Source organism: Heteronotia binoei, chromosome 15 (genome assembly GCF_032191835.1).
Source record: "Heteronotia binoei isolate CCM8104 ecotype False Entrance Well chromosome 15, APGP_CSIRO_Hbin_v1, whole genome shotgun sequence".
Taxonomy (NCBI): Eukaryota; Metazoa; Chordata; class Lepidosauria; order Squamata; family Gekkonidae; genus Heteronotia; species Heteronotia binoei.
In genome coordinates, this window is record NC_083237.1 from 24,838,941 (window position 1) to 24,846,839 (window position 7,899).

The following is a 7,899-nucleotide window of genomic DNA, read 5'->3' on the forward strand; positions in this document are numbered from 1 at the left end:
AGAGGGCACCCACCACAATGTGAAAGTGCAGCAGCTGGGGAGGGGACCCTTTCCTACTATCCGCCCTGTGATGTCAGAGCCTGTCATGTAGATCGCCCTACAGGTGACCCAAAAAACAAAAAGAGCCCCCCTTCAAAAAAGGACAAAATTTGCACATGCTACTTTATAGATGCAAATGTACATAATTGCCATTTTTAAACCAAAATACAATTCATCAAAGTGCCAGCACTGTCTGTCTTTTCAAGGCTACTCCCTGCTTTCCTTCCTTGTGGCTCATCATCTTTAATTCACCCTCAAACAACCTGGTTAGTTTTGCAGCCCTTCTTCCAAAAGCAAGTAGCATTGCCGAGCCCCGGAGCTGCTCAGGAATCATGCCTCCAAGTAATTGCCAACTCTGGCTTAAGAAGGTCCTGGAGTCCAGCAGTGATGTGATGCCTCGGATCCCCTCTCCAAAGGTGCCGTTTCCTCCAGGGTAAGTGGTCTTTGTAGTACAGAGATTGGTTGTAATTTGGGAAAACTGTAGGCCCCACTTTGAGTTCGGTAGAGTTACCAAGTCAGTGGTGGAAAATACCTGGGAGAGGGTGGAGTTTGGGGAGGGGAGGGGCCTCAGTATGGTACAATGCCATAGAGGCTACCCTTCAAAGCAGCCATTTTCTCCAGGGTAGCAGATCTCTGCCAGCAGGAGATCAGTTGTAAAAGCAGGAGATCTCCAGGCACCACTTGGAAGCAGGCTGGTGACCCTAAGCGTGTACAGTAATTTAAAGTTGATTTTACCAGACAGAAACAAAGCCCTAACATTTCAAAGTACAGCCATCAGGAAAAACAGAGAACATCTGGCCATGACCCTACAGGACGTGCCAGCCTGGAGAACTGCTGACCTCTAGTTTATCTGTGTTGCAACCACACAAGGGCCTTTTACATACAAACAGGGGTGGGTTTTTTTTTAGCAGGAATGCACAGGAACACAGTTTTGGTTGGCTTGGCATCAGGGGGTGTAGCCTAATATGCAGATACATTCCTGCTGGGCTTTTTCTACAAAAAAGTCCTGCATATGAATAGTTCCAGTGAAGCTCTTTGCATATGCGAATTGGCCGAGTTGCATGGAACAGGGGAAGCATGCCACAAACTAGAAACCTCAAAGGGCCCAGAAGACCTAGCTGCAATGCTTGACAGCCTTGCTATAAGTAATCTTGAATATTAACGAATCAATAGGAGGGGCCATATTTGAAACCCAGTCTGAACTGAGATTAGCTTCTGAAGAATGCTAATGAGATGATATATGCAAATAGCTTGCTCCTAGAGATAATCTTGAATGTTAATGAGGTGTGGAGATGGATATTAGCTCATCCACTTGTATCTGAAAAGGAATATAATCTCGAATATTAAAGACACTTATTACCGGAAAGAAAGTGTGACTTAGCTGAGTACACTCATTGGCTGTTTCATTAAAGGTGATTTTTTTTCCCCTTAAAAGGGTGGCTGACAGTGAAGGGATACAAAGTACATTACACCATCACCCTTCAAGGCCAGCATTTTACATTGCATAGCAGCCAGCATGATCACTGTGTGTATGCACACTGGGGAGCCACAGTAAATGTCATCCTCCTAGAACATTGATCCATGAGAGATCTTCCTGAACATGTTTGTTGCATACACATATCATTTTTTATCTACACACATAAAATGAGATACACTCATAAATGTCAAAAACACAGTGCATGAAACAAGTTGAACTCTCTGTGCTTTTATCACATGTGACAGACGGTAATTACACCAACACTGCAACAGCATGGAGATATGCTGATGGGGAAAGCTACACCTGCTGATTTTTCAGCCCATCAAGCTGCGTTTAAAGACATATCTCAGGTACAGAAAAATGCAACTGTGAAGTACCTGTTCTTCCCACTCTGTTACCCTGAAAAGCTGGAATCATTACGCCTAGTGTGCTGCAGTCTTTGAGAACTAAAGTGTTTGGGGTTGATATGAGTGTCATTTTTAAATTCTGTACAACACTTAAATTGTAAAATACATACATTTCTGAATATCTTTTGTGTTGATCTGCACAAAGATGGCATTGAGTCTGGTTTCTGTAAAAGTGAACTCTGGGCCACTAGTCATTCATTCTTTCACGCTGCCTTCCAAATCCTCAGTTTCCACATCCATGTTTTTCATATATTGTAAAGACAAGTCCAGTGAAAATTGGTTCTCATTGGAACTGAGGTCTGGCTGTGTCTTTTGGAATTTGGAAGCAAGTAGGGTTGCCAAGTTCAACTCAGGAAATATCTGGGGACTCTGGAGGTGGAACCAGGAGTAAGATTGTGGCAAGCATGATTCAGGCCATCACATTTAAAGGGACTGCATTTCTTTTAAATGCCTTCCCTCCATTGGAAATAATGGAGGATGGGGGCACCTTCTTTGGGGGCTCATAGATTTGGACCCCCTGATCTAATCTTTTTGAAACTTGGGGGCCACTGCCTGCCCCTGGATAGCAACCCTGGACTTGCTTGGAGGTCTCCCATCCAAGTACTAACCAAGGCTGACCCTCTGGGCCATTAGTCGCTCATTCTTTCATGCTGCCTTCCAAATCCTTAATTTCCATATCCATGTTTTTCATATATTGTAAAGACAAGTCCAGTGAAAACTGGTTCTCATTGGGCTAGTCTGGGCCATCCACTTTTAAGCCTTTGCTATTGCATAAGGCAGTTGTAACACTATAACTAAGGTTCTGGCATGCAAGAAGCTTGGGATATAGATACCTCATCTGGCACACAATTTGATTTTTTGCTCTTATTGTCGGCTGGGACAATGCAGGAGTTTGAAGAGTTTGCAACAAGAAGTATCTGCTAGCAAATTTGATGACCAAGTTCCTATCAGTAGGATGGCAAAACAAGGCCACTCACACACAAGGTGAGGGCTTCTGAGTATTGTAGCTTTCAGAGTTTTAGCTGTAATGTGCATGTTCCATTTCAGCATCTTTGAGGCATCTGTGGTCACTTTTCCCCCCCCATACTGATTGTTTGACAATATTGAATTTGATTGATAGTTTTTATTGCCAGATTTAATTGGTTTCAGAACTTTTTTTTTTTTTTTGGCAAATGCTGTCTTGACAGCAGGAAATAATTTGTTAAATACATGTTTACATCATTAATAAATTTTGAAGGCTGAGGACTTTCAACTCCACTTCCATTCATGTAATATGAGAAAGCAAAGGGAAGTTAACATTCATCTTTAAAAAGCATGGTTAATTTATTGAGATGTGTCCCTGCACTAGTATGTGTGAACAGGGCCAGCCATAACATGTTGGTAGGGGGGGGGAACCTATAGCCTCCTAAGATTGTCAGCTCAGGGTAGGGAAGTACCTGGATATTTGGGGGGTGGAGCCTGGAGAGGGCAGGGTTTGTGGGGAGGGACCTCTGTTGTCTGGAAATTAGTTATAAAAGCAGGAGCTCTCCAGGCCCCACATGGAGGTTGGCAAGCCTACACCTCTCTACCACCTTCAGCCATGAAAAATGTGCATTTGGTCTTCTCCCCAAAACAGCACGCAAATAGGGATGCCAGATCTGGCGATCCCCCAGAATTACACTTATCTCCAGACTGCAGAGATGTGTTTCTCTGAAGAAACTGGATGCTTTGGAGGGTGACCTTGAACCCCACCAAGGTCCTGCCTTTCCCCAGGATCCATCCCCAAATCTCCAGTAGTTTCCCAACCTGGAACTGACAACTTCACCCCTGCCTCTGCCAGTGTCCTGGGAGAACCTGACAATCCTACACAAATTTGTTTCAGTTTATTTTGCTGTGAGAAAGCACACCACTAATATAACTTCCCTTCTTTCCCTTCAACACTCCCAAGTCAGTTGTACAAATGTATATTGCTGCACACACATACATACATTTTTAAAAAGAAAATAGCTACCATTATTCTGGCCTTTAAAGATGCCATACAGCTGCTACCTTGCTGTACTTCATGGTAGGACCAGGTAAATGGCACAGAAATCATTTGAGGAATCCTTATATAGATATTTCGCCCTTCCAAGTAATCCCTGTTTAATCAGCCTGTGCTGTTCTAAGAAGATCCCATTGTTCTTTGAGCACTGATGCCTGTCAATTAAACAAAACAAATAAACACCAGGAGTAGCTGGAAACATTTTATTGGGGGAGGGGGACTTACAGCAATTCTAGAGAAACTTCATAACAAATGGATATATCCCTTAAACAACATCAATGCTTGGGGCTGGGGAAATAAGCCCATATACTGTGGAATGTAGTTTGCAACTCATTCCAAATGAAACCTGATTCAATTTAATTTTGTATGAATTTGTCAAGATTTTTTTTTTTGCCTTAAGTGTGCAATTTTTACCTGATTTAAATCAGCACCCAGAAAGTCATGTGCAATTTGATTGAAAAGTGTAGGGGGGAGAGAGACAAGATATTTGTTTGTGTAATCTGCAGTCCATCTTTCTTACAGGGACTCGAGGCAGATGACTCAGGCTGTGATCACACACGCTAAATAATGCACTTTCAATCCACTTTCAATGCAATTTCCAACTGGGTTTTACTGTGTGAACTGGCAAAAATTTTTAGGGTTACCAGGTCTGTGTTGAAAAATACCTGGAGACTGTGCGGGTGGATCCAGAAGAGGGTGGGGTTTGGGGAGGGGAGGGGCCTCAGCAGGATACAATGCCATAGACTCATAGAGTGCATCCTTCAAAGCAGCCATGTTCTCCAGGGGAGCTGATCTCTGCCAATTGGGAATCAGTCATAAAAGCGGGAGATTTCCAGGCCCCACCTGGAGGCTGGCAACCTAGGAAAGTGCATTGAAAGTGGATTGAGAGTACATTATTAGGTGTGCATGATCACAGCCTTGCAATAAGTCAATGCGGTCTGTCAAACCTCACATGATGGGTAGGTCCATGATTCTGTTGTTTAATGTGAAGCTACCTTTGTGCAAGACAGCAGAGGGGCTCCTGATCAGCTCTCCCTTTTCTGCTCTTTTGCTGCATCAAAGTTGCCTCTTACAGTTGCTTTCCCACTCTAGAAAAAAAAGATTACAATTTCTTTGTTGGAAGCAAAGCAGATGGAGGCAAAATTGAGCCAATAAAAGGCAGGGTGACAAGGAGCAAAGAAGTCCTTCCAACTCCTGGTCCTCTGTTCCTGATTTCTGCCTCCAAGTCTGTTTCTTATTTTAAAAAGGGTGTATGTGTAAGTAAAGACTCCCTGTTATGTGTAGTTTCTCGCATGATAGCTTGTTCTGCTTGTGATAATATTACTTTCGTCATCAAAGTTAGGATGCTGAAGGCCATGGCTGCAATCCAAAGCTTCCCCAGCCAGGATTTGGGGGCCCCAATCCAAAAGGCAGCAAATTGTATAACGGGGAGCAGTTTCCAGCAATTAAAAAAAAGAGAGAGAAAGAAGCAGACTTTGCATATTAGGGGCTGGAGAAAATATTTGTAAACGTCAAAAGCAAAGTACTGATTTCAAATGGGATTTTCCGAAATTTCAGACTACTGAGATAGCAACTGGAAGAACAAACTGAATGAGAGAACAGACTGGAATGTAAGTCTGCTACATAATAACAATACTTGGCATTCAGTGTTCACAGACATTATCTTGTTGTGTCACCTTCACAACAACCCAGAGAAGCAGGCCAGTATTACTAGGGGAGTGGCTGAGGGTGAGAGAGTTGCATGTCTGTGCTGCTGAGTTTGTAGCTCCAGGATCAGAGCTCATTTCTTTGCCACTAAGCTACCTCAGCTCCATTTGCGCTGTAATTGGTTCATGCTGTGAGAGACCTCTCACAGATCCAAGCCACATAGATAGGGGCAGACTTTCTAGGCCAAAGTTTTCATGTTAACTCCCAAGTGCCTCATGTACAAAACATCCAATATGGGACATCAGTTTATAATGCCTCTTGCCAGTCCTCCGTGGCACTTATCTCTCTTTGTCAGGTGTTTCTGGGATTTGCTTTCACTTAATTGCCTTGTATTCTGAGGGTCACATGAGCTTCACATATTACTATTTTCCTGTCCTCAAGTAATCTCTGTACTGCATTATCAGAAGTATAGCACGATTTTTTTTGTATACCATGTATGCCAGTTGAGGACTGCACCAGAAAACTGTGGCTGTAAACTTTAGCTTACCTATGTAGACACATATATACATCATGAAGGGAAAAATAATTGATTGAGAAGATCCTTCTCCCACATTTTTATATTTGTGACTTGAGAAGTGTGCTATAGAAAGATCCAGCACACAAACGTTCATGTATGGAATTGCACACAACTTTTTTGGGTTCAGAAACATACTTTTCAGCCAACCAATGATTACATCTGTCTCATCCCACAGATGGGGTGGGAGGAGTGTCTGATGCACCCAGGTCTGGGTTTGCAGGTATGACAATGTTTATGGCTTGTATAATCTTTTGTTATGTGGTATAAGAGTGAAAGAGACATCCGGGACCCCCCCAAACAGTCTCTGTTCAAAATATACATATAATACCTATTTCTTCTTCTCTTTTATTTGTAAAAAAACCTTAACAAAACAGAATGCCTAACCAAAATCACAGCTGTTGAAGAATATGCATGCCAACAGGAAATGGAAGTTCTCCAGAACTTTATCACAAAATGAAAAATCTCTCAACCTGCCAGTGGAAGTAGCAATAAGAGTGTGAACTACAACCCCAAATGGAGGAGAATCAACCCAACTTGAGAAGGAAGAATATAACAAATCAATGTATAGAAGAAATATTGCAATCAATTTCTAAAAGGAAGTGGCCCATTAGGAGAAGCTATCTAGTTCCATTTTAGAGAGAGACACTACCCATCTCTAGAAGACCGAAGATGCCATTCCCTGTTCTACAATGAGGGAGTCATTTCTAGGAGAAATAATTACCTAACAATTTGATGAGGCTCGCTTCAGTGGTACAAAAGTGAAGAACCAACTCATTAGAAGTATGGAATCTCCAACACAACTCCAAAGGATAAAACTGGCTTTAGAGCAAACAGAAATTATACCTCATAAATGGAGACATAAATTTCAGTGAACTCTAGAAGAAAGGATTGCCCTTTAAGGAGCAATCTTGAAAAGGAGATAGGTTCTAGAAAAGGAGTCTTCCCAAAAAAATACTGGACATTCTCCAGGTTTTCACCACATCACAAAAGGAGCATTGAAAAAATAGAACACTACAGTAGAGCAGAAGATGGTGGAGGAAAAGTCCTGTTTGACCAGCTTTTTTGGAGAATGTAGTAATAAGTGCTAGCTGGAACAAGCAGTAAAATAGGAAGCAATTTTGTTAATATTCAGCAACAAAAATATACATAATCATTATTATATACATAATCACTATTCTTGCTTACACATATTTGCAATTCTTGTAACAAAAATGCTTGTATTAACTGCTTCCCATACATTCCCATAACAAAGAGTTGCACCCAAGGCACACACCTTGAACAGTCAACATCTCCTTCACATATATATTCCTCTAATAAGTGTTTACTTAAATGTTGCAGCCAAAACTATGGCCACTGATCTCGTACATGCACCTACAAGTCAAACACAACATGGCCTCCCATCACATGGCACATCCTTCTAAATCCTTATCTCCCTCAAGGTGGCCTGAGCACTTGCTACAGCAGGCCCAACATTCTCCCTGATCATCAGGGCTTTTTTTGAGCAGGAATGCAGTTCCAGCTGGCTTGGTGTCAGGAATGTGGCCTAATGGGCAAATGAGTTCCTGCTGGGCTTTTTCCTACAAAAAAGCCGTGTGAAACAATGGTGATGCATGGGGGCGTGGCATAATATGCAAATGAGTTCTCCTGGGCTTTTTCTACAAAAAAAGCCCTACTGATCATGACTTCCTCCCATGCATTTCTGAGACATGTAGCTGCGTGAAGAGTCCTTTCA